This window comes from Sinohyriopsis cumingii, chromosome 9 (genome assembly GCF_028554795.1).
Source record: "Sinohyriopsis cumingii isolate HCF-2022 chromosome 9, ASM2855479v2, whole genome shotgun sequence".
Lineage (NCBI taxonomy): Eukaryota > Metazoa > Mollusca > Bivalvia > Unionida > Unionidae > Sinohyriopsis > Sinohyriopsis cumingii.
The window spans coordinates 8,792,860-8,812,540 of NC_142969.1; the positions used below are offsets into that span (position 1 = coordinate 8,792,860).

The 19,681-nt window shown below is 33.5% G+C and overlaps 1 long non-coding RNA gene across 1 annotated transcript; it reads left to right on the plus strand.

Moving 5' to 3' along the window:
* The first annotated feature begins 1,250 nt into the window (after positions 1-1,250).
* On the plus strand, positions 1,251-9,685 carry LOC149791247 (uncharacterized). Its single transcript, XR_016423166.1, has 3 exons — positions 1,251-1,361; positions 3,381-3,504; positions 9,534-9,685. It is a non-coding gene; the product is annotated as an uncharacterized LOC149791247 (long non-coding RNA).
* The last annotated feature ends 9,996 nt before the right edge of the window (positions 9,686-19,681 follow it).

Genomic DNA, 19,681 nt, shown 5'->3' on the forward strand with positions numbered 1-19,681 from the left:
TGATTACGAGAACTATAATAGCTGTTGTTAGAAGAGATATATTCTAGTTATATACCTAAATGCAATAATGTAATTTTAAATTTAACATGACTATCGGCTTGTGAAGAAAAAAATGATAGGAACGAATTTGCACGATAATCTGTTCATGAATTGTACCCGTTATAACACGTTTTCTAAAGAAACAGAAGAGTTATTCCTCTACATCTTATGCTTTGTTACAGTTGGTGATAATTGTTACGACTCTAATGGTATAACTATGCAACAACCAAGAAGACAAACATTCTGTGAAATTCAAACTATTAATTAGGTTTCTTAAAATACAAAGTGAAAGAATTAAAAATAACTCACAGTATGGTACGAAGTCATATTTCCTAAATAGCTCTGTAAATTCCAAGAGATCTTATGTAATCCAAATAAGTGCCAATAGTATTCTGAATGTTACTATAATAAACTGACGTGTCAACAGCACAGAAGGGACTGTTATAAATCAAAATGTCCTTAACCGTACATAATTCTCCTGAACCCCATCCAAGTCCAGAAAAACTTTATGTTGTATTGAAAGATAATGCGCGCATAGAAGAATTTGTATAACACGTTTCTAATGAATCATTATGTATCTTGAAAGGACAAAAAATCAGTTGACTTAAATTGGCTAATCAAAACGTAGGTCAAGTGCATTTGTTTTCAGAAACACGCGTGATCTTTATTTGTGTTACTCATTGCCTATTTTTACCATGTCATATTTATCCGAAATTCGTCAGTATATCAGACATGGAATTATGTATGGAATAGTAAACATTTTTACATAACTCATCTTAATATCACAAACCCCATTCATAGGCTCTTAGAATTAACAATGTCATTACTAAGGACTCTTACATACATACATACATACATACATACATACATACATACATACGTACGTACTGGATGAAACAAAATTTCAGGACACTAGGGTGTCATATGGCAGTTGATGCATAGATGCGCACGTTTTAGAACCTTTTCGACTTTTCCCTTAGAAGTTTCATTCACCCCGAGTAAAGGAATGTCGACGACTGAGGGGCTGTGCTAGAGGAATTAAAAAGAAAAGAGTACACTCGCGTACTTTCTTTTCCCTAACACCTTTCTGGTCTAAATATTAAATCAATATAATATTTCCCAAAAGTGTTTTCCCTACGTTATTATTATTATTATTATTATTATTATTATTATTATTATTATTTTCATTGTTATTATTATGTCAGCCCTCACCCTTGCGCAGTTACAATGCTCGAAGGACCGGGACTGCGATGATGAATGCTTTTTGTTTGGCGGTTCCTGTAGTAAGGATGGTCTCTGCCTCTGCACAGATGGTGGCGTTGGTATGTTTATATATATGAATCCCGTTTAGCGTAGCCTTGTCTAGAACAAGTCTAAGTCAAGCTAAGCTCAAAAATTGTATTTATTTCTAAGAAAGGTTAAAATATTATCAATTAAAACTTGTATTCCATGCTAAATTTTCAAACTGTAAATTTCTTAACATCATGGGGCCTTGCCATCATGGACTTGTTTCTTAACTGATCTTTCAGGTGATATATTTTCGAGTGATCATATACGTATGCATACTGCATAGTCTTGTCTAGCACCTTGTTATTTAAAAATTGTATGCATGTAAAACAGTCTCATTGTGTTTTGTGAATCATTACACATCTGTAGTTCAACACTACATGCATTGAGCAGAATCCATACATGTAGAATTTAAAAATAATACTTTTTGGGAGTGGCATAGGGGGATATGTCTTTTAGCATATAAACATGATTTGGAACCACCAGTTCCATTCTTGAATGTATATATGTCACATTGCTAATCTCGCTTGTTATTATATTTCTTTCGGGGGTTTTCTTGCTGTGTAAATGCGTACCAACTCTGAATATACATTTGATATGTCTTTGCCTCTAGTCAACTCTGAATATACATTTGATATGCCTTTGCCTCTAGTCAGATCTGAATATACATCTGATATGCCTTTGCCTCTAGTCAACTCTCAATATACATCTGATATGCCTTTGCCACTAGTCAACTCTCAATATACATCTGATATGCCTTTGCCACTAGTCAACTCTGAATATACATTTGATATGCCTTTGCCTCTAGTCAACTCTGAATATACATTTGATATGCCTTTGCCTCTAGTCAACTCTGAATATACATTTGATATGCCTTTGCCACTAGTCAACTCTGGATATACATTTGATATGCCTTTGCCTCTAGTCAACTCTGGATATACATCTGATATGCCTTTGCCTCTAGTCAACTCTGAATATACATCTGATATGCCTTTGCCTCTAGTCAACTCTGAATATACATTTGATATGCCTTTGCCTCTAGTCAACTCTGAATATACATTTGATATGCCTTTGCCTCTAGTCAACTCTGGATATACATCTGATATGCCTTTGCCTCTAGTCAACTCTGGATATACATTTGATATGCCTTTGCCTCTAGTCAACTCTGAATATACATTTGATATGCCTTTGCCTCTAGTCAACTCTGAATATACATTTGATATGCCTTTGCCTCTAGTCAACTCTGAATATACATTTGATATGCCTTTGCCTCTAGTCAACTCTGAATATACATTTGATATGCCTTTGCCACTAGTCAACTCTGAATATACATTTGATATGCCTTTGCCACTAGTCAACTCTGGATATACATCTGATATGCCTTTGCCTCTAGTCAACTCTGAATATACATTTGATATGCCTTTGCCTCTAGTCAACTCTGAATATACATTTGATATGCCTTTGCCTCTAGTCAACTCTGAATATACATTTGATATGCCTTTGCCTCTAGTCAACTCTGAATATACATTTGATATGCCTTTGCCTCTAGTCAACTCTGAATATACATTTGATATGCCTTTGCCACTAGTCAACTCTGAATATACATTTGATATGCCTTTGCCTCTAGTCAACTCTGAATATACATTTGATATGCCTTTGCCTCTAGTCAACTCTGAATATACATTTGATATGCCTTTGCCACTAGTCAACTCTGAATATACATTTGATACGTCTTTGCCTCTAGTCAACCAAAGCCCATAGAAAAGCAATCAAGATTTGTCATCTGTTGCAATAGTTTATAATCATTACGCTAAATGTAACGTCAGATATTGAACGTAATTCAATTGATAAGATTCTCAACTATAATTAAACAGTAAAATCCAAATAAGATGTGCTGTCAAAACTGTAAGCCATATCTTTAGGTCGTCGTCGTCAAACCTGTGCTGAACAAAACACCCCCCACATAGACAATTAAATTGATTTGTAACATGTTCGTGTTTAATAGTAAAGAGGAAACCCCCAAACGATTTTATATCAAAGCTAAAATATTTTAGGACGTCGCCAAACGTGTGCTGAACATGGCGCCTGTACATGCGCAGATGGAACCTCGGGACATTGTGACCACGCTGGTGTCTGCCATTGCCACCATTAAAAGAATGAGCCCTATCAGATCGATTGGTAAGTAAGTAGATGCAAATCTAAAAATAAAAATTAAACATTTAAAACAAATTAATGGATTGCTTGAACTCACTATATTGAAATCTCACACATACTTTTACGATGCATAAAAATGGAACAAACTCATATGAGTGAATAAATAATGTATCTTTCAAATGGAATTCTATTAATTGACGATGTTGTAAACACTTTTCATAAGTTTCTTTAAATAAAAAATACCCTCATTTAAGGCATGTAAAGGGCAGTTCATTTAGGAAACATAATTATGGTTTTCCAATTTTTCTAAATCAAACGATCTTGGAGGAGATTTCAGGGTTATTTTGTTGTTTTTATTTTCGTCATCTTTTTGGTGGGGGTGGTTTTATTTTGTCCCATATGTTTCTGATGATTTTAATAAGGTGGCTGTTACGATTCTATGGTCACAAACTACAGTAACCGAAAACAAGAAAAGTCAAGAAGTTTTGCAAAACTTAATAAACAATTTAATTTATAAATTATAAATGAAAAATTTGAGAGAAACTTTAGTATCATGAATAAAGTCCAAATGTGTTCTTATAAAGGTCCTTGAAAGTCTTAAACCAGTGAAAAATACCTTATAATTTTCAATACCGGAAATGAACTGGTCCTCCAAGAACCGTGCCGTCATCAAGATGGCGTTGTCCAGAATTCCTTTGAATAAATTATAACTGTTCCAAAATAATATTAGAGTCCACATAATGGCGCTTTGTATCATCACTGAACAGTCTAAACAAATGTTGCTTTTTTTCTCTTAAACAATATCTAAGTACAACATAGAATGCGTCTGCAGACTTAAACAGGAACACTAAAAGTATGAAAGACTCCAGAAATGTGAATGCAGCTGAATGTTTAATTTTCTCCTTAAAAAATATATTTCAACTGCAGATCGCCTGTGTGACAGCATACTCTATTGTTCTAAGACAAATTATGCATATTTATATGACCTCTTTCTCCTGATGGGAATGCACAGAATTCTTCTGACCCTTTCTATATCTCATCAGTCATGGAAAAAAATATGCCAAAGGCGCCATGTTAAGTCTTATTATTACGAATATCATTACTAATGGTCAACACGTGCGTGAACATCTATTTATAATTCTTATGCAATTTGCAACTTTTAGCGGAGTCAGATTACGCAGACAATTTAAATCAAAAATATTCTATACAGTTGACAACAAATTACAAACATTAAATGAAATCATACACCAGTAGTTGCAGAAAATATAAACACATAACATGTAAATAGATTATAATCGTGTTCAACTACCTAAACCTAAAGGGCCCCGAGTGGCCGAGTGGTCTAAAGCGCTCACCGTTCCGGATCATTGCCATCTCACCGCTGTCTGCGTGGGTTCGAGTCTCAGGCTAGGCAAACGTTGGTACGTGAGAAAGCTTGCCAGTAGCTTCTCGTGGGTCGGTGGTTCTTCCCGGGGTTTTCCATGGTTCTTCCTCCACCAGTTATACTGGCCGCCATTTATAGCATATCTTGTGCTGAAAAATGGCGTTAAACACTACAACAACAACAACCTAAACCTAAAATGGTATTATATCTTTCTTACTGACTTTTTTATAGCAATAATCGATTTTAATGAATATTTTTTTCATATATTAAGGTTAAATAATGTCATAATGTGATTATTTCCATGAATATGGTCTCAAAAAGTTAATATATTTTTCATCTTGGACTCATTCCTCAGCTTCTTTTTATAGACCCGCACATGTGAAGATATATTGTCAGCGAGCATGTACATCCGTTCCATTGTCTCTCAATGTGTAATCCATGTAACCGGAACTCCATGTGTTCCGTTCTTAAGTAGTTGTTATCTTTAGCGTGCTGTTTAACGAAGATGAATTTATGCTAAAAATGGTTTTTCATTCAAGATACAACCACAGGATGAGATCAAATTGGACATTTCATTCTTAATATGGATTCTTCAATATAACTTGAACTCGATCTACACAAGAATATGGTTGGTGATGATATTTCGATTAGCATTATAAAATGACAGTAATATGATAACTGAGGTGTCAGATCTATGAGCGTTGTTTGGAGCAGGTTGGTGAGAGTGGGATTTGCAAGGTCACACTACGATATTAACAAAAATTGGTACAACCTGAATTTCATCAACACCTTGTAAAGAATGGTGATCATATGTGGTTTGTCTGTATTGGACTAATGGATGATCAAATAGGTTTTAAATAATGAATGTTGCATATAAGTGGGTGCAGGTATCTCTAATTTATACAAATAAATATTGTTTCTTTCAGTTGCTTACATATGACATTTTTTTTAAAAAAAATAAAGATTAACAAGTGTGCATTTTTGAACATATTACTATTTGTCATACTTTCTGCATCCTCACACTTTGACAAGAATGTCCTAATTTTAGAATCAATTAAGAAAAACATCTAAATTTATTGAGATATTTCAGACAATTTATATCATGTTATTTCTGCCTAATATGCCATATCTTGCCTTTCTAACCATAGAAATAACTGATTAGCATATAGGGGTTATTTTTGTTTTGTATCAATGACCACAATAACAAAAATATAATATTATCTAGGCCACTGACCATACAAGAAAAGAACAATATTTTAAGTTGCAGGCAATGTTCTGCAAAGGAGTTTGTACACATCTTCCGCAATCCTCGTTTACTTTTGTTGAACTCCATCAAATGTTTCGCTCAAATGCAAAATGTGCATAAAGAACCTTGGTTATTTGATATTTACATTCAAATCTACACGCCTTTATGCACAGATATACCTACATAAAATGTAATAATGCTAAGACGTTTTGACTCCAGTATCTGGCAACAACATTTGTATTGGTAATCGGAAAGAAAAGTATCAGTGAAAATGTTTATGAGAACGACCAGCCGCCAATTTATCAAAAAGTCTCAAGATAATTAATAGAATGCAAATTTACGTCGCTGATCAGAAAACCATTTTGCATACTGACAGTTTCAAAGAATGTTTACTTAAATATCTCGTAATGTCATTTTTTATTCAAATAATGTTGCGAACGAACAAACAAGTTTCCTCGTCATTTGCAATATTTTGAAACTTGTGTATTTCACTATAATTATGAAACCAAACTCTGTCACATGATGCTGATTTACATCTCAATCAAGGAGGAAAATCGGTAATGTACTAATTGAAACTCTATAGCATACAACTGATGTGAGATAAAATATGTACATACTTTCAGAAAATAAACAGGTATATTGTAGTGACCCATTAACATAATACTTGGTATAATATTTCTTTGTCTCACCTGCATAATGCTTATATATATATATATATATATATATATATATATATATATATATATATATATATATATATATATATATATATATATATATATATATATATATATATATATATATATATATATATATATATATATATATATATATATATATATATATATATATATATATATATATATATATATATATATATGGTCTTACACTAAATAATAAAAGGAGATCGAAAACCAGCTCATTTTGTAAAAGTCAACATAATTAATTTTTCTTTGATTACAATGTGAAAATTTAAATCCCAATTTGTCCCAAAATGTCTGTCACCAGTCCTAATGAAATAAGATCTTATTCCAGTGGTGGTCGAAATAATATCCAGCGCTGAATGTGTTGATGTGCCCGTAGTCTTGAATGTACTAATGTAACAGTGGCCTGAAGTGCGATGATGTGCTAATAGTCGTCCAACGAAACAGTCAAATAATCCAAGATATCCTTGTGTGAATTCACTATAATTCCAAATTAATGTTTCTGTCCATGAATATTGTTGATCACCTTGTAATTCCAACGAATAATAATTTGAATATATAATTCAACCAAAATCAATCTCTGAACACAACAATCTCTGAACACAACAATAGGAATGTTCCTACAAAGAAAATTTTGAATGGAAGAATGAGTAATTTCTCGGGTAAACAAGATTATAAACCTCTCTACTTGACATATTCGCAATTACCATTTTTAGGAAATACTTTCGTACTTCATGGAATTTCCCATTCTAGAATATTCTAAATAGTTAGCTAGATATAATAAAAATGTATTAAAATCGACAGATCGTGTTATTCTATGGGGGAATTCCAATGTCCCAGACAACGTTAAACATTGTTACAATAAAATAAAATGATTACTTCATGAACATTCGTTAGAAAAATTTACCTATGTATTCTGTTGTTAATAAACATATTTTACCGATCATGTTCAAAATACAATCATAAACAACATATAATCACTGAGAAAAATGGAACTAACAAACTATATATATATATAGATAGATAGATAGATAGATAGATAGATAGATAGATATTTTATGAATAGAGATGAAGAGGTTTAATACTGTTTTATTAATATAATGCACATTTTAAAAGATATAAAATGAATAAACAAATCTGAAAATTAAAAAATAAATTAAACAATTAAAAATACAAAAATGATAATATATTAAATATTGTTCTTTTTTTCGAATTATGTCTCCTTTTAGCAATTAGTTAAGAATATTTTTATATTTTTCTAATTTACAGAATAACTTATCTAGTGAAAGTATAATCTAATATCATAAAAATAAATTTACTAATTCTTTAAAACGAAAAGCGCATTCTTAAATTATTTCTCAATACATTATGATTAATTATTTTTAAAACACTTGATTATTAGTATTATGTACACGGTTTTTTATTACATAAATTGAGTTCTGATGAAATATTGAACATTCTTCAATAATATATCAAGCTATAATATATTATTATTTTTTATTTTGATTTTTCATATTATTTATCTTAATTTTCAGATTTATTTATTTTAAATGTACATTACACATTATAAAAATATTAATAAAAGTATTTATTCATAAATTATAGATAGTTATCAATAGATATATCCGTATCTTTAAGATCCAGTTTTATGCATTTTTATGTTTGATCGATTATATGGGTTTACGTCGCGTGCGCCCAAAAGGGCATGTGCGACGGGTTTATTCCAGCACAGCGGGATGCTAAATGTTCCTGGGGGAAGGTATTAGTGCCACATCCCCCAGGCGTTTATGTGCTTAAGGAATACTGCATATTTAGCCGTAGGTCGTAGGACTATATGTCCCTAACGACCTGAATGAAAGGCTTTCTTGAGTGGGAATGGGCCCAAAACACACTCATGTTAACAAAGAGCTGATTTCAGTCCGTTATTGACTACTAGGTGTCGACCCAAGCAGTATGTAACGCCCGTCGCGTTTGGTCGCAACGATGACGTCACATCGGGACACCTAGCTTTAGGTGGGTGGAAATTGTTCCACATCTCCGCCATTATACGATGTCCGAAAAAGGCAAGAGGACAAGGAACTCGGCAAGCCAGCCATGGATGCCGTGCACTCCCAAGAACGCCAGCCCGTACTTAGTCAAATTTAGTCTAGCTGTACTAATGGACAATAAAAAATGCCAATAATGTGTTAGCCAATCAAACAATCAGTTAGTTGCATGTATTAAAATATCTTTAAAGTGTGACGTATATGCATATCTCCATTTCAATTATTCGTTAAAGAATAAGACAATTAGGTTAAAAATGTAAGATATGACGTCATCTTGGTTATGTCATATTGTATATATCATTGATCACTTGAAAAATTGTTAAAGCTACGTTAAAATTCCAAATCACACACACACATTCATTGATCACTTAGAAACAGAATATATTTAATGACGTAAGCAATGATATTCAATTCAGCTTGAATTCAGTCTGATGAAGCTATATATATATATATATATATATATAGATAGATAGATAGATAGATAGATAGATAGATAGATAGATAGATAGATAGATAGATAGATAGATAGATAGATAGTGTGTGTGTGTGCAGATATGACAAAGGTAATGATTCATAGAGTCAGGGATTTAAAGGATCTATTTACCTACATTTGATTCAAGTTTTAATTAATCTACTTTTAATTTTAAATTCTTGGATTTGGTTATTTTTTTCAGATGGATCTGCAAGAACGGCTTGAAAGATATGTTAATTTTTATGGAATGGAAATAAATAAATTCCATCGGAGAGAAAATTTCTGCCTACACAAATTCAATGGAAGTTTACAAAAATATATTTGTTCAATTGCACATCCTTTTTCATATACACCACATGTCTATTTTTAGAGTCATAATCAAATATGTTTGATACAATTTCGCTGAGAAAGTTATATGTCTACTCAATCAATAGTAATAATAATAATAATAATAATAATAATAATAATATATTATTATTATCATTATCATTATTATTATTATTATTATTATTATTATAGATCATTATTATTAATGAGAAACATACAAGGAAAATTGACCATTTATAAAGATTTCGTCTTTTACCGTAGAGCTCATTGCATAAGTTTCCAAATACATGCTGTATCGTAACTTTATATAGATATTTTATAACAAGTAAAGAGAACTTGCTAAAAATGCATGCTGTTGAAGGTATTTAAAGATAGGGTAGCTCGAGTGCAATGCAAATCTAAAAAGTATTTCACTCTCACTTACACCGAATTCGTAGATCATCGCTCCGTATGTGGTCCTTCCTGATGTTTTTGATAATGATGATGACGAGGAGGAAGAGAATAATAATAATAATGATTGGAAACGTTAAATACACAAATGCTTCACTCCACATATTTGAATAATGATCCTTGTAATATTCGCATTATCCATTTAAAGTAAGTATGCATTGTTAGTTCTTTAATAGTGCAATGACTCAGGTCAGAAATACAGAGCAATGAATGTCATGATAGATTCAATTCGTGTGGCACCTAATCATTGATTGTCTCTGTGTTATTAAATGTAATACTACCAGTAATGCCTTCTTTCCGGACGATATAAAGTTAAAGTGTAATGTATTTAACTAAAACAAAAGTTCTTATAAAACGAGTGTGTCCAGGAATTATTTAAAACTCGACAAGAATGAAACTTGTTTGGACATCCAAAATCTGGATCAAACTGATTTGGGTTCAGGACAAAACAAAACAAGGCAACGGATCGATAATACACAGGGAATCTTACATATGTGCTCATCCCAACAAAATTTATGAAACGGGTTGAATAATTCCTGTACTTTGCAAGCCTAGGTGAGCAAACAATTGATATTCTGGTTTTGTAAATTAGAAATGAACTCAAACATAAGCTTTATTTTATCGCATGACTCTTCAAAGCACGGAATAGCGTAACGAAATGACTGAAATGCATTTGGATGCCTCGGTCGTTACTCGTTTCCGTTGTTTCATGCTATGACGTCATTAGCAGCGTCATGGAGTGTTATTACACGTGTTACATATCTGTCAATGATCACATAGTCAGTACACTAGTGTGTGCAGTTTCATATTTTAGATATTATAACATGTGAACATATCACTTAATGTTATTCTGATTGGTCCGAAATAAGCCCATGAAATTATTGTGCTGTATTCTCTGCACTGATTCGCTGTGATCGTGGGAAACTTTATTAACCCCATCTTCTGGAATGTTTTGTTTGCAATGAATATTTTCGCCACCATTTTTTTATTCGATTCGCAAAAAGGATTTGGGGGAATAATGGTTTCGCCTGTCTAAATATGACCAATTTACCACTGCAGGAGCTTATCTCATGTCTAACATATCATAACATGAAACATGGCTCAAACAGCAAGACAAGAAAAACAACAAAATAACAAATAAAATTAACGGTATTGCTCAGTTGCTAGCGAATGTGTAAGTTGGAGTTGGAAGGGTAGTAAATTTAAAACATGTAATCCACCCTAAATACAAGCGTGGTTGATATGTTAACTTACAGATGTAAATGAATTCTGTTCACAGAAGAGCGTGGACATAAACCGGTCTCCAAACTGACAGGAGTTTATCCAACCACTGAATATTTACGCGGTAATTTCGACTCAAAATGAAATTTGTTTAGATATTCTGTAGTCGGCTGTTCCGAGTCAGATGCTGCAATATCACAAATACATTACAGTAAATATAGGAATCGCGGGAAACTTTCTTTTAAATGAGTACTGCAACAATTAGTTGTGAAAGTCACGTGTTAGGTTTCGTAAACATGGACCGTCTACTGCATTCTAACCGGTACTGCACCAAATAATGTGACATCACAAGCATTGGACATTTTTTTGAAAAATGACTTTGCCTGTGTAAAATGTTCTGTTTATTCACAAGGACGTTAGTTCTAGCTCTAATTTGTTTGGGACTATTTGTTACACACAACAAATGAAAGGTACAACGTCTGTTAGTATTAACCGTTCTTCTTTCTATTTAAATCATTTCCATTGAAATAAAAATATGTGATCAAAAGATTCTCACATAGTAATGATTTAATAATGAATTTATGAAATGAGTTGAATAATGCCCACCTATTGCAAGCCTTGAGGAGCAAGAGCTCGACATTATTCAGGTCGTTTCATAAATATATAAGCAAAAGAATTAACAAACAAAAGATCGTATTAAGTATTCCTCTTAGGCAGATATCATTTAATCTAAATTGCTAGTTCCTGTGTCAACGTAAATGCCTTTCTTGCGCGATTACCTGTTTTGTAATAGCATACAGGCCTTATGCTAACTAAACTAAGCCGTTCACTTCATTTTAATTTTGGGAATTATATATATGTATTTTGCTGCAGTGGCATATTTTAAGAAGTTTTGCTAATGATTTGCTGCGTGTCAATTATAAATTTAGTAATCGACCAAATGTACAAGAACATAAAACCTCATCTCGCATTGTCAATGATTAAGATTTATTTTGCGAGTTAGAATTCCAACCTGAGTCGTACATACAATCACACTTACGTATGCATAGGTACATAGCTACGCCAACAATGATGCAGCGATACTAATTTACCAGTATGCGTACCAAGGATGCCATCAAACGTACATCAAATAACAAAAATGAACATACATATACACATGCGTACATCGACAGAACTGGTTAGATGAATTGATTTATATACATGCATACTATAACATGTATAACATACTGTAAATATTGAACTAAAAATATATATGCAAGCATACATACATACATACGCACGCACGCACGCACACACACATACGCACGCTCGCACACACACACATACATACATACATACATACATACATACATACATACATGCATACATATATACATACATACATACGCACGCACACAGACACACACACATACATACATACATACATACATACATACATACATACATACATACATACATACATGCAGACAGACATGTATACAGACAGACAGACATAAGCACAGATATAAAGGCATTCGTGCACACACAGAGGGGCTCCATAGCATAGACAAATACACAGAGACGTAAAGACAGACATATTTACATGAAATGGAATTAGATGAGACCCATTCTTTTGTGGCTCAGTTTGGTTGAATATTCAACTGATAAGAGTTAATGTTAATCAGTGGTTTTATCTGTGTTACTAGGGGAATGGAAACTTTTCATCACGACCAGGATTTGGGTTAAGAATGCCTCACTAATAATACAGATAGTACTGTGAAAAACGACATTTGTGGGGACGATCTGCTATACAATGGAGCATCTGATCAGATCACGTGATACGAGTAAATCACGACAAAAATGAAAATTCCTAGTAGCTGTATTCCTCGTTGGATTTGGGGATGAGTGCCATATTTCTCAATACCAGGAGACATAAACGACTGAATAGTGATGATGAACTGGTTTGATCTGTTTTATCTTCTTGTCCTACTTATCAATACGTTTCCTAACCAAAATTAAATTCTGACATTTTTGTGCAAGAGAGACTTATGAAACAGCGTTTTTTTCTCAAGAAATGTGAAAAATACTGGATATATATTAACCTTTCAAACATTGTAATTGTTTACTTCTTTCAATTTATTTTATTTTTCTCATTTTAAGACAACGAACACTTTTAGATCCTAGGGATTAGAGCAGGAGAAAATTAGCTTGGGTTACATAATGGATCTTACAGAGCCTAGTATAAGTGGAAAACGCATAAGACAACAATAAATAGCATTGCTAAATACAAAATTGAACAATGCCAATATAATAGACTTATGTAACGCGTTCGTCTGCAAGATTATTTGAACAGAAATAAAGAAAACTACAATTAATCATGATCTATATTATTTCTAAATTGTAGAGACAAATTATGCCACCGTGTGAATGTACGTTTATCTAGTTAGTAACTAAAGCAGGCATTTGCTAATTAATGGTAATACAAGCGTGTAATGCGTTATTGCTAATTGGATTAGTATTACTGGTTTCTATGTATCTAGATGTCGATAAGTGTATGACTAACCCACTCAAATTGTCAAGAGTTGTAAAGAGGCAAACGGTACACGCCGTTATAAAGTGTAATGTTCACGATCTTTACATGATCGTATAACAGTACGAACTAATTATCATTTTAAAGAGAATCGGTTTAAACCGTGCATTATATCGTCCAGCTTGTTTTGTTTCTTTTTTCTTCAAAATCGAATATATATATATATATATATATATATATATATATATATATATATATATATATATATATATATATATATATATATATATATATATTTATATGAAAATCAACGAAATCAAATATCTTACTTAAATAATAAATGTATCAATCCGATAATGAAACTATGCTAGAGAAACAGCATTTATCAACATGAACGTCAAAATCTTTATTGTCCCACACTTCTTGTTTTGCTGTAAATAGCATACAAATTATAAGAAGGGATTCTACTAGTATGCCATATTATATTATTAACATAACAAGAACAATCTGTGCCTATTCTAGAACATTTGCACAATTATCCACCACACATAACAGGAAAATATCAGATGCCCTTGTATGACGCCGGGTTTCCACAGAATATTATAAGAGTGACAAGATATTTCCGAGACTACTGAAGCATCTATCTGAAAATATTTTTTTAGAAAAACTAATTACTCAGGTAACCTAGAAGATTGTAATATCCTGGCGATTCCCGTTCAAATGCTATTACAGAAAATGATGAGAGTGATGGGAGGAGGAGAAAGGTGCTTTCATCCTCTCAATTCTTATTTACTTTATCCTCATATAAAAATATTTTGTTCTAATTAAAACGCAGACGAGTTTTTGTGAAAAAACTGCACTTGTTTCCTTCTGCTTCCTTCTTAAAATGTTTCACCTCCTCAGTATTGTCTGTTTTCCTGTCGTTCCTTTGAGACTTCGACAATATCAATTAGCGATAATTATAGACAGGGTTCGTAAGGGAGCCTCCATAGAGGCGCTAAGTGTTTAATACTGGAGGTCGGTTTGATCTGCAAAGAACTAGTGTTTCTCATTGATCAGGGTACCGCCATTTGATTTTCCCCATCTGATGTAGTGTACACTAGTGATACCAACTGAGATGATGGGAAAGAGTTTCTAGCTCCACTTCAAGTTTAACCATAGGACCAGTGGAAACATATATGTGTATGCTAGACTAAGATTCTATTTCCGGCTACCGGGAGGAAATGTTTGAAATGTGTTAATTCTTTGGTATGTGACTGTTGGTGTACAATGACAACCATAAACGGATTCATCAACTTATTATTAGAATCCCGTACGTCATACCTCACCCACATTTATGTCGGAAGAAGACGTTGGGATCGGAACCCGGAAACTTCTAGCTCAGCCATAGGTGCAGACCATATTAGATCAGTTTTCCACAGGTACTACTTCCAGGAACTTGTTGATTGGTTGGAAACGCATATGGGATCCGCTTGCACCGGCATCAACGCAACAGAATTTAACGATAAGGTTGCATCCATTGTCAGCAATTGGTCAGCAACGGTTTTATGCACCCGGCTTGCTGTTGTTGTTGACCTGTGCGAGCTTGTGTCATTTCAAGATCAAAATTTAAAACGGCTGACGTGGACATTCAAGATGCCGTTCGGAACCTGCGAGGCTCCGTTACGTAGAATATCGCCGAAATCAATGAACTCGGGGACTGCGGTGAAAAAGTGCGTTTGTCTCAAACGCGGCCCAGGTGCTATCAGCCATATACTCACCAATAAGCCTAGTATGTTCACGAGGCAATACGAGGCAGTACCTGGTGGAATATTAACTAGCGACGGAGTAGAAAGAAATATTAATACAGCAAATGGTGGACTTGTTTCCATTGCTGTCGAGAGTGAGTTAGATAGGCTTAAACATACCCTTTTAAACGCCCGAATCCTACTTGTTCATCTTAAGAGGATTTAGAAGCAGGCGGGATGCAATCACAATGATAATGAATGAGGACCAACATGGTAGACCATTAACAATGGATACCATCGTTTCAGATATCATTCAATTGCATATTCAGTATCGCTCTATATGAGCGTCGTGCTATTCTCCAAAAATGAAAAATTGCGGAAATTTAAATATTCGCCTAGTAGGTATTTCCTGTAATTGCATAGCTGTTGCACAAATAAAAAGGAATAATATGCAAGAAGCGAGTGCGAGTGTTGCACCTGGAGAAATTTAGCCTGTGCAGCAATTATACTGGTGGGAGATGATATTTGCAGAATTGGTTGTCCGCAATTGGGACCCGATGGATTCTAACAAACTATTAATTCGCCATAGGTTCAAAAGGTGTGGTTCTGTACCCGATAAAACTGGGAAATAAATGTTAGAGCTAACCTACTAACCAATATATCACTGTGAGTGACCAAGATTTGCGTCATTCTAGCTAAATTGAGTAGGATGTAAAAGACGGAATACTTTTAAAAAAACAGAATTTATAATCCTCAAAAATAAAACTATTTCCGTCTCTCCTTCTATAATATACCTATAATCTCCTTGTAAATAAAGCAAACCCTTAGTTGATGCATAACTGGCGTAAGCTCCCATTTTAAATAAACTACCATCCCCCTTTCTCAAAATCCATGCAACCATAGCAAGATTAGATAATCCATATTAATCCAGTATGAAACCAAATGGCAAAGGGGGTAGAGTAAAGGATATCGTAAATATAGTATACTCACTACAACTTTCCACTTATGTTAATGTCAGTACGTTTTGTTTGCAAACACGACCACTGTCAAGCTGGCCACGTTTTTTTTTGGGGGGGGGGGGGGGCAGGAAGATATGCTACTCTCGATTATTTTTATCCTAAACGAAATTTGTTTGTACTATGTCCATCTGTCTAAAGTCCGTTCACATCCTCCTTAGAACGTTTAGTCGTACCAGAAATGAAAATGTGAAATAAAAACTATTTAAATCAGAGTTACACTATTGTCACATTGTTAAATGAAGTCAGAGTTTATCTGTTTAGCTAAACACTTTCTTGTAAAGTTGCAACAAATTTATCTGCATGTTTTCAAAACATAAGATGCAATGTCAGTTCATTTTGTAACGCATTGGATACATTTTTGTCAGAACCAAAGATTGACAGAGACATAAACTAAAATATTCGGTTTGAGTTTCAAAACTGCCAAAATAATTATTGCAATGGCAGATTTTAATTCTCCACTTTCTTTCTTTTTCATTGATAGGTATATTGTCAGAAGACGTGTTGCCATCCCGACGCTTGTATGAGGCCGATTTTTATTTCTTCAGTCAGCTCGTTAAAAAATGACGATTAGTTTTTATCTACATTAGAGTTAGTCCCAGATAACTTTGGGAAAAAAATAATCATTTGAGTTATGGACTTAAAAAAAAAACAGCACACATTACAAATATCATTTGGTGCTCTTTATTTTCGTAGTCTGCTTGTACAAATGTAGAGTTTCTTTGTTCAAGTTTGAAAATGACAAAACTTTTAGTTTTATCTTTTTAAAACATCGAAGTTGAGCATCGAACACTTATGATATTATGCGAAATCTAAAGATTCAGAGAGAGAGAGAGAGAGAGAGAGAGAGAGAGAGAGAGAGAGAGTAAAATCGTGAGTCAGGAACGCATATGGCTCTCTAGTCTGCATAGATAACAAAAATACACACACCACTGGGTACACACAGTATAAAAAACATCCCATCCTTGTAATATTATATTATTAAAAAAGGGAATGTAGCCAGCTATCTGCGGAATAGGTGGTTCCTCCTGTATTCTCAGTGACGTGCAGGTTCCTTTCTTCCAAGAAATCTAACTTCCCTGAGAAAATTTGTATCCTTCTTAAGAAATGTGGTATTTTATTTTGTTGAACGACTAGTATATATCATCATGACTGTCCCTTACTCCGATCAAGACAGACTGCTTACTATACTTCTGTCTAAAGCTGTAACCTTTTTGTGAAAACTGGAACATGTGACCTGTGAAGGGGAACATATTGTCTGGTTACCTATAATTATTGCTCACTTGGCTTTGTTATGTATATTTGATTTAATTTATATGTGATTTAATTTAATTGTTTGTAAGATATTTCAAAACAATTTTTTAATGTCATTATGTATCAATCAAATGTAAAGTTGTTTACTATGAATTTGTATTTTTGCAGAAATTAGTCTGGCCTTAGATTTAATCGTAAACGCCGAAATTTGTATCCTATGCTGACCTATTTCCCATCCTTAATTCAGAAATCACGTAAATACTTCTCGAAAATTCTGGAGAGTTGACCCTCATCCAGGAATCTGTTTTGCGTTTCAAGTTACTGCATAATCTTGGTTTATAGAGATATTTCTCAGTTTCTTTATACTGGAAAGTGTCTGTTGTATCAGTTTGAAGTTATAATTTAATTTGTATTCAAATTAGTTTGATTCTAAAAGAATTATTATTTTCCCTGCAAATATTTGAATGCTCAAACAGAATTCTTGGACAAAGACATTTATTTAAATTGTGTTCGGACATTCAATCACCGGAATATTATTTTCTGTGGAATTAGAAAAGAACTGTAGACGATAGAGCACCATAAAGGCTACAGTATACGTCATCGCCTTCCATTTTGGATTTTTCGTCGGGACTCGAAATTTTAGAACATTTCATTACTAGGACTTCTAAAATTTAATTAGCGAAATATTCTTGGATTAATTTTGGATTTGATTGTTACAAACGTAATTTCTTATTTTTTCATTTTTGTAGTGTTTTTTCCGGGGGAAAAATTATTTGTTGAATTTTTTAAAGCTTGTTGTTTTCACTTTTTCTTTTGTTACTGTTTATTAGATGCTAAAGTCGTAACATAAGAGCTTTAACATGCATGTTACAGCAGTTCTTGAAACCGTTGCAGTGATGCGTGGCTGATTAATATAGTTAACGTTTAAATGTGTACATAACAAGTTGATAATCGATTATATTATTCTTGCCCAATGCTCCATGCCTTTCTGTGGCGTTAGTAGTAATAAAATGATCTAATATGGACTTTGATGGCCTTGGAGATATTGGTCAAAACCAGCCGTCATTTGGAGTAAACATTTGTATTGGTATGTTTTCTATAAAAGTGGTAATTGCAGAAGAGAGTCTTAAAACGGCATTTCTGCTCCACCACCGGAAGAATCAAATGCATGTTAATGCAACGTGCGCACTAATTATAGGTCACCAGCCATTCATGTTCTTATTCATAGGCCACATAAATATATGGAACAAGATGGCCGCTACCGCTTAACGGGCTTGAAACTGCTGTTCCGTTTTTTAGTGCCGTTTTTAATGATATTTGTGCTTGTTGTCTGTTTTCATCTTCGTTATTGTGTTCATTATGTATTGGCTGTTAAATTCGTATGTGTTTCTTCATCTCTTTGTTTTCCAAATGAGAACAATTAGACTTTTTCTCAGCTGTCTTGCTCCACTGTTTTTCAACAAACCGCCATCACGTGATACTCGCCAGTCAACCCGTTTTATGTTACGATGGACCCTCATTAATTGCTTTAAATGATCACTCCTTGGCTCTCCACACTACATTGTGCTTTCGACTAAACGAACTGGGACTACATCCATCATTACCTAAATGTAAACAGAAGCGAAAAAAGAAACGTTGTTTCAAAGCTGGCCGGCGTAGAACAGGAAAAAGAATTCCAGTTATCTCCCTTAATTCGGCTCAACAATTTAAAACAAATTCGACCGTTAATTTAGATAACCTAATTCAAATCCCTATTAATTCGTCAACCTTTGTGTCAACTATCCAAGAAATACCTCTGCGCATTGCATTATTCAATGCTCAGTCAGTAGGACCACCGGAAAAGCGC